Source organism: Lutra lutra, chromosome 2 (assembly GCF_902655055.1).
Source record: "Lutra lutra chromosome 2, mLutLut1.2, whole genome shotgun sequence".
Taxonomy (NCBI): domain Eukaryota; kingdom Metazoa; phylum Chordata; class Mammalia; order Carnivora; family Mustelidae; genus Lutra; species Lutra lutra.
Window position 1 is genome coordinate 67,568,017 of NC_062279.1, and position 16,646 is coordinate 67,584,662.

Below are 16,646 nucleotides of genomic sequence, written 5' to 3' on the forward strand. Positions count from 1 at the left end.
ACAAGTTTCTGTCACAAAGAGAAAATCCTGAAAGCAGCTCAGGACAAGTGGTAGAAATATAGATACAACAGACTGGCAGCAGACCTACCCACAGAGACCTGGCAGGCTAGAAAGGACTGGCATGATATATTCAGAGCACTAAACAAGAAAAATATTCAGTCAAGAATACTATAATCCAGCTAGGTTGTCATTGAAAATAGAAGGAGAGATAAAAAGCTTCCAGAACAAACAAAAACTAAACAATTTGTGAACACCAAACTGGCTCTACAGGAAATACTGAAAGGGGACCTCTGAACAACGGAGAGCCTAAAACTAACACAGACCAGAAAGGAACAGTGACAATATACAGTAACAGTCACCTTACAGGCAATACAATGGCACTAAATTCGTATTGTTTAATACGAATTGTGTTAAACAATTGATTGTTTAATACGAATTGAATGTAAGTGGGCTAAATGCCCCAACCAAAAGACACAGGGTATCAGAATGGATAAAAAACCAAGACCCATCGATATGCTGTCTGCTAGAAACTCATTTTTGACCCAAAGACACCTCCAGATTTAAAATGAGGGGGGTGGGAAAACAATTTAGCATGCTAATGAACATCAAAAGAAAGCTGGGGTGGCAATCCTTATATCAGATAAATTAGATTTTAAGTCAAAGACTTAAAGAGATGAGGAAGGACTCTGTATCATACTTAAAGAGTCTGTCCAACAAGAAGATCTAACAATTTTAAATGTCTATTAAATGTTTATGCCCCTAACATGGGAGCAGCCTAATATGTTAATCAATTAATAAGAAAATGAAAGAAACACATCAACAATAATACAATAGTAGGGGACTTTAACACCCCCCTCACTGAAATGGACAGATCATCTAAGCAAAAGATCAACAAGGAAATAAAGGCTTTAAATGACACATTGGACCAGATGGACATCACAGATATATTCAGAACATTCCATCCCAAAACAACAGAATACACATTCTTCTCTAGTGCACATGGAACATCCTCCAGAATAGATCACATCCTGGCTCACAAATCAGGTCTCAACCGGTACCAAAAGATTGGGATCATTCCCTGCATATTTTCAGACCACAATGCTCTGAAGCTAGAACTCAGTCACAAGAGGAAAAATTGGAAAGAACTCAAATACAAGGAGGCTAAAGAGCATCCTACTAAAAAAGAATGGGTCAACCAGGAAATTAAAAAAGAATTTAAAAAATTCATGGAAACAAATGAAAATGAAAGACACAACTGTTCAAAATCTTTTGGATACAGCAAAGGCAGTCCTGAGAGGAAAGTATATAGTAATACAAGCCTTTCTCAAGAAACAAGAAAGTGCTCAAATATACAACCTAACCCTACACCTAAAGGAGGTGGAGAAAGAACAGTAAATAAAGCCTAAACCCAGTAGGAGAAGAGAAATAATAGAGACCAGAGCAGAAATCAACGAAATAGAAACCAAAAGAACAGTAGAACAGGTCAACGAAACTAGGAGCTGATTCTTTGAAAGAATTATTAAGATTGATAAACCCCTTGTCAGACTTATCAAAAACTAAAGAGATTGATCCCAAATTAATAAAATCATCAATGAAAGAGGAGAGATCACAACCAACACCAAGGAAATACAAACAATTATAAGAACATATTATGAGCAACTATACTCGAGCAAATTTGACAATCTGGAAGAAATGGATGTTTTTCCCCTAAGGTCAAGAACATGGCAAGGATGTCCACTATCACCTTTTCATTCAACATATGCAACATCGTACTAGAAGTCCTAGCCTCATAGTACTAGAAGTCAACATATTCAACATAGTGCTTGAAGTTCTATTTAACATAGTACTAGAAGTCCTAGCCTCAGCAATCAGACAACAAAAGGAAATATAAGGCATCTGAATCAGCAAAGAAGAAGTCAAACTCTCGCTCTTTGCAGATTATATGATACTTTATGTAGAAAACCCGAAAGAATCCACTCCAAAACTGCTAGAACTCATGCAGGAATTCAGCAAAGTGTCAGGATATAAAATCAATACACTGAAATCAGTTTCTATACACCAACAAGACAGAAGAAAGAGAAATTAAAGAGTCAATCCCATTTACAATTGCACCCAAAACAATAAGATACCTAGGAATAAATCTAACCAAAGAGCCAAAGAATCTGTACTCAGAAAACTATAAAGTACTCATGAAAGAAATTGAGGAAGACACAAAGAAATGGAAAAAACTTCCATGCTCATGGATTGGAAGAACAAATATTGTGAAAATGTCTATGCTACCTAGAGCAATCTACACATTTAATGCAATCCCTATCAAAACACCATCAACTTTCTTCAAAGAAATGGAACAACTTATCCTAAAATTTATATGAAACCAGAAAAGACCTGAATAGTCTGAAGAATGTTGAAAAAGAAAACAAAGCTGGAGGCATCACAATTCCAGACTCAAGCTCTATTACAAAGCTGTCATCATCAAGATAGTATGGTACTGGCATAAAAACAGACATACAGATCAATGCAACAGAATAGGTAGCCCAGAAATGGACCCTCAACTCTATGGTCAACTAATCTTCAACAAAGCAGGAAAGAATGACCAGTGAAAAAAAGACAGTCTTTTCAACAAATGGTGTTGGGAAAATTGGACAGCCACATGCAGAAGAATGAAACTGGACCATTTCCATACACCACACACAAAAAATAGACTCAAAATGGATGAAAGACCACAATGTGAAATAGGAATCCATCAAAATCCTTGAGAAGAACACAGGCAGCAACCTCTTCAACCTCAGCTGCAGCAACTTCTTCATAGAAACACCTCCAAAGACAAGGGAAGCAAGGACAAAAATGAACTATTGGGACTTCATCAAGATCAAAAGCTTTTGCACAGCAAAGGAAACAGTCAACAAAACCAAAAGACAACTGACAGAATGAGAGATGATATTTGCAAATGACATATCAGATAAAGGGCTAGTATCCAAAATCTATAAAGAACTTATCAAACTCAACAGCCAAAGAACAAATAATCTGACCAAGAAATGAGCAGAGGACATGAATAGACATGTCTACAAAGAAGACATCCAACTGGCCAACAGACACATGAAAAAGTGCTCCACATCACTTGGCATCAGGGAAATACAAATCGAAACCACAGTGAGATACCAACTCACACCTATCAAGATGGCTAAAATTAACAAGTCGGGAAATGACAGATGTTGGCAAGGATGCAGAGAAAGAGGAACCCTCCTACGCTGTTGGGGGGAATGCAAGCTGGTGCAACAACTATGGAAAACAGCATGGAGTTTCCTCAAAAAGTTGAAAATAGAGCTACCCTATGTCCCAACAATTGCAGTACTGGGTATTTACCCTAAAGATACAAATGTAGTGATCTGAAGGAGCACGTGCACCAAGATATTTATAGCCACAATGTCCACAATAGTCAAACTATGGAAATGACCTAGATGTCCATCAACAGATGAATAGATAAAGAAGATAGAATAGTTACATACAATGAAATACTATGAGCACCCCCCCCCCCCCCCCCCGCCAAAATCTTGCCATTTGCAATTTGGAACTAAAGGGTATTACACTAAGTGAAATAAGTCAACCAGAGAAAAACAATTATCATGTGAGAGAGCTCATATGAGGAATTTGAGAGGCAGGGCAGGGGTTTGGGGTGGGGAAGGGAGGGAAAAATGAAACAAGATGAAACTGGGAAGGGAGACAAACCATAAAGACTCTTAATCTCAGGAAACAAACTGAGGGTTGCTGAAGTGTAGGGGGTAGGGAGGGATGGGGTGTCTGGGTGATGGACACTGAAGAGGGTATGTGCTATGGTTAGTGCTGTGACTTGTGTAAGACTGATTATTCACAGATCTGTACCCCTGAAACAAATAATACATTATATGTTAATTTAAAAAAATGTCTGGAAAAGGCAAAAATCCACATAGACAGAAAGCAAACTAGTGGTTGCCAGGTACTGGGGGAAGGGGAATTGGCAATGAGTGTTAATGCGGATGAGGTATCTTTTTAGAATGATAAAAATGTTCTAAAGGGGCACCTGGATGTTTCAGTGGGTTAAAGCCTCTGCCTTCGGCTCGGGTCATGATCCCAGGGTCCTGGGATGGAGCCCCGCATTGCATCGGGCTCTCTGCTCAGCAGGGAGCCTGCTTCCCTTCCTCTCTCTGCCTGCCTCTCTGCCTACTTGTGATCTCTGTCTGTCAAATAAATAAATAAAATCTTTTTAAAAAATGTTCTAAAGTTAGATACTGGTGAAGGTTGTACAATCTTTTTTTTTTTTTTTAAGATTTATTTATGAGAGAGAGAGAGAGTACATGCATGCAAGTGGGGAAGGGGCAAAGGGAGAAGGAAAGAGAGAGAATCCCCAAGAGGACTGCCTATTGAGTGGGGAGCCCAATGCAGGCCTTGATCCCAGGACCCTGAGATCATAACCGGGGCTGAAATTAAGAAATGGACCTCAACCAACTGAGCCAGCCAGGGGCCCCAGTTGTACAATCTTGTGAATATATTTAAAACCATTGAACTCTGTGCTTTAAATGAGTGAATTTTATGGTATCTGAATTATCTCTCGGTGAAGCTATTATTATTATTTTTAAACACTTAAATCTAAAATAAAAAGAAAAGCTAGAACCAGGCACAACTCTAGGTTCTTGAAGATTATAATGGTTCTCAAGGTTGCCAGGACTCACTATTTACCCTTCTCTCTTTTACCCTGTTGGTGGGGAACATGACTTTGGACAGCTTCCAATTCAGATCCTTCTTGCATGTGACCCAACAGGCAAGAGTGAGCATCTGCCCCAAGCTTCAGTAGAAAAGTCTGGGTAGAAGCTTGGAATGACGGTTTGATTTATATATGCATCCCAGACTACCACTGAAATGGAGTGGGTGGTGGTTTGGGGATGATCAACCCAGCTTGGGATGCATGGGCTCCCCTGGGGCCAGGGGTCCTGGGGCTGTTGCCAGAAAGTATTGAATAGCACAGAACAAAGACAACAGCTGCTAGGCAAAGGTGAAAATTCTCATGTAGATGTTCATTTGGTTTTGGCTAGAACTCTGAGGATTTCCTGATTTAAGCTCCCACAGCTTAAATATATGATTGGGTTCCACTTTAATGCATACAAATTAACTCTGTCCCTACACTACATTGCACCTTAATTATGTCTTAATTACTTCTGGGTCACTGGCCCATAATCTAAATCCTTCAAAATGTTTAATTCTTCCTTTTTATCTCTAATATCTGTTTTTCTTGAAAGAGATCTGTTTTATGTTCTTAACTCAGAAATAGAAATTTCAATATTCATAAGGCTAGACTTATGCTTTAAAGTCACCCACAGTAGATCTGTGTTTGTTCCCCTAGAGACAAGTGGTGACTTGGTCATGACTCCTCAGCTGCTAAAGTGTAGCAGTACCATCAGTATCTGAACTTGGAGTGGGAGCACTGGTGTCACTCCTGCTGTGTCAGGGCTGAAGAGATAATTGGTGGGGGGAGGATTTAATTGTTCATTCATAAGCATCCAACATTACTTAGATCTTGTTGTTCTTTTGTAAGCATCCAACATTACCTAGAATTGTACCTCTAAAATTCTTTTTAAAAATTATTTTAATTTTTTCAGTGTTCCAAGATGCATTGTTTATGCACCACACCCAGTGCTCCATGCAATACATGCCCTCCTTAATACCCACCACCAAGCTCACCCAACCTCCTACCCCTTACCCCTCCAAAACCCTCACTTAGTTTCTCAGAGTCCACAGTCTCTCATGGTTCGTCTCCCCCTCCAATTTCCCCCAATTTACTTTTTCTTCTCCTCTCCTTCTCCCAATGTCCTCTGTATTATTCCTTATGCTCCACAAGTAAGTGAAACCATATGATAATTGATTCTCTCTGCTTGACTTATTTCACTCACTATCATCTCCTCCAGCCCTGTCCATGTTGATAGAAAAGTTGGCTATTCATTCTTTCTGATGGAGGCATAATACTCCATTGTATATATAGACCCTATCTTCTTTATCCATTCGTCTTTGAAGGGGATCTTGGCTTTTTCCACGGTTTGGTGATTGTGACCATTGCTGCTATGAACATTGGGGTACAGATGGCCCTTCTTTTCACTACTTCTGTATCTTTGGGATAAATACCCAGTAGTGCAATTGCAGGGTCAAAGGTAGCTCTATTTTTAATTTCTTAAAATTTTTTCCCAAAGTGACGCACCAACTTGCATTCCCATCAACAGTGTAAGAGGGTTCCCCTTTCTCCACATCCTCTCCAACACTTGTTGTTTACTGTCTTGTTAATATTGGCCATTATAACTGGTGTAAGATGGTATCTCAATGTATTTTGATTTGAATCTCCCTGATGGCTAATGATGATGAACATTTTTTTATGTGTCTGTTAGCCATTTGTATGTCTTCTTTGGAGAAGTATCTGTTCATGTCTTCTGCCCATTTTTTGATGTGATTATCTGTGTTGAGTTTGAGGAGTTCTTTACAGATCTTGGATATCAGCCCTTTGTCTTATGTTGGAATCCTAACCCCCAGTACCTCAGAATATGACCTTATTTGGAGAGAGGGTCTTTACAGGTCTAATCAAGTTAATGAGATAATTAGATCAATTTTGGAGACAAACATTCACACAGGGAGCACACTATGTGAAGTTGGAGGCAGAGATAAGGGCTATGGTTCATGAAGGAATGTGAAAGTTCCCAGCAAAGCACCAGAAACTAGGGGGCAGATATAGAACAGATTCTTCCCCACTGTCTAGAGAGGGAAGCAACTCTGCTAACACCTTGGTTTCAGACTTCTAGTCTCCAGGATTGTGAGACAATGAATTTGTTGTTTTAGCCATCTAGGTTGTGGTCTTTTGTTATTGTGGCCCTTGTGAACTAATATGGATCCTTTGTAACAATGGTGTAAATTTAACTAACATCCCTAGGGTTGGAGAACACACCTCCCCCCTTGTCTCTTTGGCCTAGAAACGTGCCTCTCTCTACCCAGTTTAGGCTATGCATCTTTACCTCCTCTAGCCTTACTCCCCTCCTACCTCAACTTCCAATCCTTATCCCCTTTTTCCTACCCTATGGTCCCACTATTTCCAGGCTCTTAGACATCCGTTTGAGATCCTCCCCTATTACCAATCTCCCCAGTAACCCCACTGTGTCACATCCTTATAGATCAAAGTCTAATTTGGAAGCCATCATATTTCTGGTGTGGGTGAAATGCAGGTTTTCTAACACATTCCCTGAAAGCACTTAAAAGAAGAGTTCCTTGGGGCGCCTGGGTGGCTCAGTGGGTTAGGGCCTCTGCCTTCGGCTCAGGTCATGGTCCCAGGGTCCTGGGATAGGGCCCCGCGTCGGGCTCTCTGCTTGGCGGGGAGCCTGCTTCCCTTCCTCTCTCTGCCTGCCTCTCTGCCTACTTGTGATCTCTGTCTGTCAAGTGAATGAATGAAATCTTTAAAAAAAAAAAAAAAAAGAAGAAGAAGAAGAGTTCCTGAAGGAGCAGCGGTGGGGCAACATTCCCAAAGCCACAGTGGGCAAGATTTAACCCCAGGTGAGAGAGGGCTTCACATCACAGCCCCTTTCATCCCTTTACAAAAACCTCACTGGGGCCACCAAAGCAATCCCTCTGGGATTTTGGATAATTTACTTCTCCTGGCTTTGATTTTCTTATTATGGGAGAAAAAAAAAAGGGTTAAAACATAGGACTTGCGATCAGAGAGATCAGACAGACTTATATATCCAGGGGTGGTTATATGGATTAAATAAGATAATAGTAATCATTGAAAAATTTTGAAAGCTAACACTTATGTACATGATACCATGCTGCATGAGATACTTCATTTAAAAATGCTTCCAAGGATCTAGGTATACAGTACAAACTTCCAGTATGGCAGAATAGGAGGGTAGGCAACCTATGGAAACATTTCTCTCCCTTATTCAGATGTTTTGAATAAAAGCCTGGTGTATCAAATATACTTGGCTAAGAAGGACAAATTACAACAAAATTTAAGGGTCCATTCAATTTTTTAATACTCTAATTATGTTGTATTTTATATTTCTTGAAATAAAAATGAGTCTCTGTTGGAAATATTTCAGTTCTAATCAATTTTTATATGGTTGTACTTTGCAGTGGACTGTACCTATGTATGTACAGAACACCAAGACCTTAATTCAAACAATTCACTCAACATTACTGTACATCAGTGCTTCTCAACCAGGAACAATTTTTCCCACTAGGGAAAATTTGGCAATGTCTGGCAACATTTTTGGTTGTCAAGATAGGACAGTCTCTCACAACAAAGAATTATCAAGCCTGAAATGTTGAGGTTGAGAAATCCTTCCTCCTCCCCAACCCTTTCTCTCTCTCTCTATATATATATAATGTATTTATATAAAACAAATATATAAAAAAGATTTATATATAACATATATAACAAATATATACAGATTTTTAAATATAAATCTATATGACACATAAATGTACAATCCTCAAAGAAACAGAGTGAAAGCTAGCTACATAGTAAAAAACAACTTTTCCAAAGAAAATGAGGATGGGGAGGGGAGGTGATGAGGTTGAACTGTGTGTCAGAAGAGTCTGTGGAGGCTGGAGATGATCAAGACATCGGGTTTCTGAGCAAGTCAGCCAACTTTCCAATCCATCTGCCAAGAGCATAGCCCAGTTCTGCCTCAGCCAAGTGACCCATCTGTGAGCCTTGGCTACTGGAGACAAAAGTGTTGCTATCTCTTGGTAGAGCTGGGCACAATTGCAGAGCAATGCACACTAGCATTTTTGTTAGGAGTTGGCAAGTTCACAATTAGCCCAATTGTTTCAGAAAGTGTGCGAGTGCACTATTGCTTCATGTCATTAATGTCTGCAGTGTGCTAAGAATAAAAGGATGGCTGGGGGAGGGGAAGATAAGTTGTAATTATTCAAATACATGCAGAATTATACAGGCTTCAAGACTCCGTTTCTGAGGCTCCTTCCTGCATTGATATAATGCATTAGATTCTATCAAGTACACAAAACAGCTCCCTTGCTTGAATTGAAAAGAGGTCCATTAATTCTTTTGGGCTCCCAGGTGATCATTTGGTCAATTCTGTTGTGAGAAAAAAAAAAAAAAGAAAGAAAGAAAGAAAGAAAAAAATAAGAAATGACAAGCCTGGACTGGTGAAATTCTCTTGTTCTACTCCATCACCTTTCTCTCTCTCTCTCTCTCTTTTTTCTATTACATCGAGTCAGCCCAGAGGCTGTCTCCCATTTTAAGTCCTACAGTTTGTTGTGGCCATGTTTACCAACTGCTATTATCATTGCTTTCCCTTCTTCTTCTTCTTTTCCTTCTTCCTCTTCTTCTTCTTTTAGTTAAAATAAATATTTGGGGCCCTACTGTCCCAGTACCAAAAGACTCACTTTGTGACAGGTTAAATTCTTACACCTTCAGAGAAGGATAATAATGTCAGGCCACCAAGATAGTATTTTGTGTTGGGTTTCCAGGCCAAGCAGTGAATCGAAGTAGAATGCTACTCACTCCTCTGCAAAGTAACCAGAAAATATTTAACAAATGACTACTGGTACTCAACATGGTGTTAGGTGCCAAGAGATACATCATAAATGTATGCTATAGATCTATAAATATTTAAGTAATTATAAATACATAAATGAGAAATAACAGATTTTTTTTTTTTTTTTACTTGAGTGGGTCAGAGGTAGTATTTATGGTGAAGGGAGTAGATCAAAAGACTATTTTCTAGAGGCCAGTTAATAGAGTTTCAGGCTTTAGGATTATAATCTAGTTAGGGAGATGAATTACATTGATCATAGAGAATTAACGATTGCTAAATAGTTTAGTCTTAATTTTCAGTGCACTGTCAGTTTATAAAAAGAAAAACAATTGGCTTGAATAAATGGTTTACTCTGTAAAGCAATTAGAAATAAGATAGGATGAATAATTCATATTATAGAAAACTAGTTAAGCTAAGGAGACTGAAGTGGTATCGCACATGCGCGTGCGCGCACACACACACACACACACTGAAACAACTCCCCCAAACAAGGGATGACAATCAGTCAAGAACCATAACATGTGCTGGGCACATGTCAGGTACTGGGTTCACCCACTGCCCAGTGTACAGTTCTTGCTTTGATGGAACTCACACAAAAGCATTTTAGGAAGTTGATTTATTTGCAGTCGGGAACAGACAGGAATGGGAAGAGTCTAGAGTCAAAGAGACCATCTATGGGGGGCCTGGGTGGCACATTGGTGAGCATCCCACTCAGCTCAGGACTTGATCTTGGAGTTGTACATTCAGGACACATGTTGGGCTCCACACCCAGTGGATAGAGAGAGACTAGCTATAAGGATGAGTAAGGAGATGATGAGGGCCCGGGCTGGTGTAGTGGTCTTCAAGAAAGCAGAGAAAAGTGAGTCTGGAAGGCACTAAAGTACTTGGAGCCTGGAAAACAGATTTGAAACAAAGGGAAGCAATAGGGAAGTCAGGGTCATAGGAACAAAGGCAGTGCCATCAACTGAAATAGGGCATTTGTAAAGGCAGTCAAATTGGAATAGTAGAGATTATACATTTTTGAAGATATTGAACGTGAGGTAGTGTCAGCATGTCCATGTTGAAATAAAGAGTAGGAAAATGGAACTATGGACTGATGCAAGATAGATAAGAATGAATGAATTCTACAAAGCTGGTGGGAGAGAGGAAGACAGAGGCAGAGGGAGAGGGGATGGGGATCAGAGTCTTGGGCAAGTCATCCTCAGAGTTAGGAGTTGGAAGGGAGGAGATGGGAATCAAAAGTAGCTGAAAAGGTCAAGAAGAAGTAGGGAAATGTAGTGTCACTGACTCTAAGGGAGGAAAGAATTTGAAGGAGTGGGTTGTCAGGGTGGTTAAATGCCACGGAAAGGCCCAAGAGAATGAAAACCAAGATAAAGCCATTCATTGTATAAGATTGCAGTCTATACAACAGGCTGTGTGTTTTTTGTTCTATAAATAAATAAAGGGTGCCTGAGTGGCTCAGCTCAGGTCGTGATTTCAGGGTCCCAGGGTGGAGCCCTGCGTTGGGCTCCCTGCTTAGTGGGGACTCTGCTTCTCCCTCTCCCTTTTTCCTCCCTGTGCTCTCTCTCTCTCTCTCTCAAATAAATAAATGTCATCTTTTTAAAAAATTAAATTAAAATGATGAGATATTTATAAGCTCTCAAACAAAACGTACATGCGAATGAATAATATCTAAGACTCAGTGACCCATAGGGCTGAGATAACAGCGCATTATAGTCACATAGCACTTTGGTTTTCAAAGTACCTTCAAATACATCATTTCAACTGATCTCTTACAACATTCCTGGGATGATTATAGCTTAAAAAGAGTCAAATTTCTTGTTTTTATCATTTACTTGCTCAATTACAATATACGTTTGTACAGCTATCAATACTTTTAACAGTAAATAACTCCCTGGGGACTTGGCTGGCAGAAAATGAAAGATGATGAGCTTAATGATGATACCAGACTAATGGTACCCAACATTTATATGCATAAAGAGATTTCACCTGTGTGGTTTCATTTTACCTTTAACAGCTCCGTGAAATAAGTCTTGTTGTCTCCATTTTATCTGTGTGGGCAGCTCTAAAAGACTCACACCAGAAACAAGTACAGGTGTACTTGTCTCCTTGTACTTCACTTTCCTGTGCTTTGTAGATAGTGTAGTTTTTACAGATCAAAAGTTTGCAGCAATCCCACATTACCCAAATCTACTGGCACCATTTTTCTTTTTCAAGATTTTACTTATTTATTTGTCAGAGAGAGCACAAGCAGGCAGAGTGGCAGGCAGAGAGAGAGAAAGAAGCAGGATCCCTGCTGGACAAAGAGCCCAATGCGGGACTCGATCCCAGGACCCCGGGATCATGACCTGAGCCGAAGGCAGCAGCTTAACCAACTGAGCCACCCAGGCGTCCCTAGCACCACTTTTCTAACAGCATTTGCTCACTTTGTGTTTCTATGTCCCATTTTGGTAATTCTTGCACTATTTCAAATGTTTTCATCATTATTATATTTATTATGGTGATCTCTGGTCACCGATCTTTGATGTTACTATCGCAATTGTTGGGGGGTGCCACAAACTGCTCCCACATACAATGGTGAACTTAATAAATGGGTGTGTTCTGACTGTTCCACCAACTGGTGATTCTCCCATCTCTCTCTCTCTCCTCAGGCCTCCCTATTCCCTGACACACAACAGTATTGTGCTTAGGCCAATCAATAATCTTACAATATGGCCTCCAAGTGTTCAAGTGAATAGGCAGAGTCACATATCTTTCACTTCTAGTCAAAGGCTAGAAATGATTAAACTTAGTGAGAAAGGCATGTCAAAAGCTGAGAAAGACTGAAAGCTAGGCCTCTTATGCCAACCAGTTAGTCAAGCTGTGAAGGCAAAGGAAAAGTTTTCAAAGGAGATGGAAAGTGCTACTCCAGTGAACACACGAATGATAAGAAAGTCAAACAGTCTTATTGCTGATATGAAGGAAGTTGAGCGGTCTGGATAGAAGACCAAACCAGCCACAACATTCCCTTAAGCCAAAGCCTAATCCAGGGCAAAGCCCTACATCTTCTCAATGCTGTGAAGTCTAAGAGATCAGGAAGCTGCAGAAAAAGAGCTGGAAGCCAGCAAAGGTTGGGTCATGAGGTTTAAGGAAAGAAACCATCTCCCTAACATCAAGTGCAGGAAGAAGCAGCATGTGCTGGTGGAGAAGCTGCAGCAAGTTCTCCAGAAGATCTAGGTAAGATCATTCATGAAGGCGGCTACACTGAACAACAGATTTTCAAGAGAGTTGAAACAGACTTCTATTGGAAGAAGATGCCATCTAAGACTTGCATAGTTAGAAAGGAGAAGTCAGTGCCTGGCTTCAAAGCTTCAAAGGACAGGTGGACTCTCTTGTTAGCGGTGAATGCAGCTGGTGACTTCATAAGTTGAAGCCAATGCTCATTTACCATTTCCCAAATCCTGGAGTCTTTAGTAATTGTGGTAAATCTGTTTTGCCTGTGCTTAATAAAGGAAACAACAAAGCCTGGATGACAGCATATCTGTTTACAACATGATTTACTGACTATTTTAAGCCCACTGTTGAGCCCTACTGCTGGGAGAAGAAGGTTTCTTTCAAAATATTACAGGTCACTGACAATGCACCTGGTCACCCCAGAGCACTGATGGTGATGGACAAGATTAATGTTGTTTTCATGACTGTTAACACAACATCCATTCAATGGCGCATAGATCAAGGAGTAATTTTGAGTTTCAGGTCTTATTATTTAAGAAATACATTGCATAAGGCTGTAGCTGCCATAGATAGTAATTCCTCTGATGGATCTGAGCAAAGTAAATTGAAAACCTTTTGAAAGGATTCAGCATTCTACATGCCATTAAGAACATCTGGAATTCATGGGAAGAGATCAGAATAGCAACATAAAACAGGAGTTTGGAAGAAGTTGATTCCAACCCTCATAGATGACTTTGGGGGGCTCAAGATTTCAGTGGAGGAAGTAAGCACAGATGTGGTGGAACAGCGAGAGAACTAGAATCAGAAGTGGAGCCTGAAGATGGGACTGAATTGTTACAGTCTCATGGTAAAACTTTAATAGATGAGGAGTTATTTCTTTTTTTTTTAAAAGATTTTATTTATTTATTTGTCAGAGAGAGAGAGAGAGGGAGAGAGAGCGAGCACAGGCAGACAGAATGGCAGGCAGAGGCAGAGGGAGAAGCAGGCTCCCCGCCGAGCAAGGAGCCCGATGCGGAACTCGATCCCAGGACGCTGGGATCATGACCTGAGCCGAAGGCAGCTGCTTAACCAACTGAGCCACCCAGGCGTCCCGAGGAGTTATTTCTTATGGATGAGCAAAGAAAGTGGTTTCTTGACATGGAATCTATCCCTGGTGAACATGCTGTGAAGACCGTTGAAAGGACAACAAAGGATTTAGAATGTGATATAAACTTAGATTGATAAAGGAGGGGCAGGGTTTGAGAGAATTGACTCCAATTTTGTATATGTGCTGCCGAAGCGAGCACTTGACTCCAATTTTGAAAGAAGTTATACTGTGGGTAAAATGTTATCAAACAGCATCACATGCTACAGAGATATCATTCATGAAAGGAAGAGTCAATTGGTGTGACTTCATTTTTTTTTTTTTTTAAAGATTATTTATTTATTTATTTGACAGAGAGAGAGAGAGAGAGAGAGAGAACACAAGTAGGCAGAGAGGCAGGCAGAGAGACAGGAGGAAGCAGGCTCCCCGCCGAGCAGAGAGCCCGATGCGGGACTCGATCCCAGGACTCCGAGACCATGACCCGAGCCGAAGGCAGCGGCCCAACCCACTGAGCCACCCAGGCGCCCCAATGTGTGACTTCATTGTTGTCTTATTTTAAGAAATTGCCTCAGACACCCTGATCTTCACCTCCACACTGGTCAGCAGCCATTAACATTAAGGCCAGACACTCACCAGCAAAAAGATTATGACTTGCTGAAAGCTCAAATGATGGTTAGCATATTTTAGCAATCAAGTATTTTTAAATTAAAGTATGTACCTCATTTTTTTAGACATTATGCTATTGCACACTTAATAGACTATGGTATAGTGTTAACATAACTTCTGTATGCACTGGGAAACCAAAAAAAAATCATTTGACTTGTTTTATTGTGATAATTCACTTTATTGCAGTGGTTTGGAACTGAACACTCTGTATTTCCAAAGTATGCCTGTACATTGAGCAGGCCTTACTTAGACAAAATAAATGGGCTTTTCATGTTTAATAAACTTAAGGCCTGCTGAGAATGATGAAGGAAATCTTATCATAGAACAAGAAAAGAAAGCCATGTTGGGACACATCAATTGATGTATCCTCTTTCTATAAGTAGACAAAATATAAAGCTGCTTACCTTATTTTAAATCTCACAAATTTGTATTAGAAATGTTTTGGTTGCAAATCACAAAATTTACTTCAGGGTCATCTAGGGAAAAAGTGGCCGGGAATTCATTGGCTCAATAACTGAAAAGTCCAAGGGTAGAAGTTCAGTCTAAATGTTCAGATGTAAATGAGTCCAAATTAGATTTAAGCTGAAAAAGTTCAGCGCTTGGAGGGGCTGTGTCTGCATGTACCACATATGTGTGTCTTGAGGGTGGGCGTGGGGGTGGGGGACTGGATGAAAATCAGCCCTACCTCAACTGCAGGAACTTAGAGTAGGGAAGGGGTGGTTCTCCAAAGGAAAACCAACATGCTTCTAGAAGCGGAAGAATGGATATTGGGCCGGCAAAACCAGCAGATCTCTATAATTATTTCTGTCCTCAAAGTCTTCCATAAACTTACTTGAAATTGTCACCATTATTTTTCATTGTTTAAGACTTTAAGACTCAGGAGTTTGGTATAGATACTCTGAAGCGAAGTTTCTCAACCTTAGCTACACATGATCAGAATCATGGCGCTGGCCAAAAAATGCTTTTAAAATACACACATCTGAGCCTAACCTTGCAAGTGAGGTTCAAGATCTCAAGTTTTGTCCATGCGGTAAGTGGTTGAAAGGATTAAAACACTGTGCGAAGTTAATAGCAGTAGGTACCAGTTCCTCATCCCACATCTTCCCATGCTCCCCCACCTTTTCTCCACCCAAGCTATCAGTGAGGACTCTTGGACAGAATAGGCACCCCATTAATATTAGTAGAATTGAATATGGCAGAACTGAGTGGAGAGGATACTCTGTACTATCCATGTTGGTCTTGTGTGTGCTCAAACACCCTCTAGGCCAGTAGGGGAGTTCAGAGCGGGGGGGGGGGGGGGGGGGGCACTCCAGGTACCAATCAACAATCAGTCCCGTCATAGGGAATCAAAAGGAGTCTACAATTTAAGGGTAGATTTAGAAGTCAGGTCAAGAGAGGGGATTTGGGGTTTTCTTGGTATAGGTAAAGTCCTGGAAGCAAAAGGAAGCCTGTCCTATTTGGGGACTGGAGAGTAGTTCTTTAAGGCTAGAGGATAATGCCTGAGGGCAGGATGAGCAGGGCTGAAGCTGGAGAAAAAAGCTGGGGCGGTTAAGTGCTAAGTTTATTTTTATTCAAGTGCTCAGGGCTCTAAAGAAATGTTTATTACAGACCCAAATCCCACACATTCTATCATTTTCAGCGTGGGAATGTTCCATTTGTGAGTTGAACAAAACAATTGCAGTTTTAAACTGGATTTTAAAAAACAGCTCAGAAATGAATCCAAAGAGCCCCCTTAAAACTACTAGGATTTGGCTCTCCTGTTCTGCAGTGCCCCGGCTTTGCCACAGGGGTGCAGTGCAGCTCAGCCGACAGTAGGGACTGGAGCAGAGGGACGCAGGGTCTGTGGGGCGGGGCTCCAGGGAATCCCTCCCCAAAGCAACAAATGGGGTTCTCCCGGAGCTCGGTGATGCACGCAACTCCATTTCTACCCCCAGCTTCCTCTACGACCCATTGCCCTCTTTCTGCCAAAAGACAAATACCAAAAAAACAAAACAAAACAAAACAAAAAACAAAAAAAAACCCTACTATAAATAATGTGTGTAGAGCACAAAAATATCTGTAAATTGATGGTCTCTACAGTGCTTGGTTTCATGTCCCACATCTAAGTAAACAGTGGG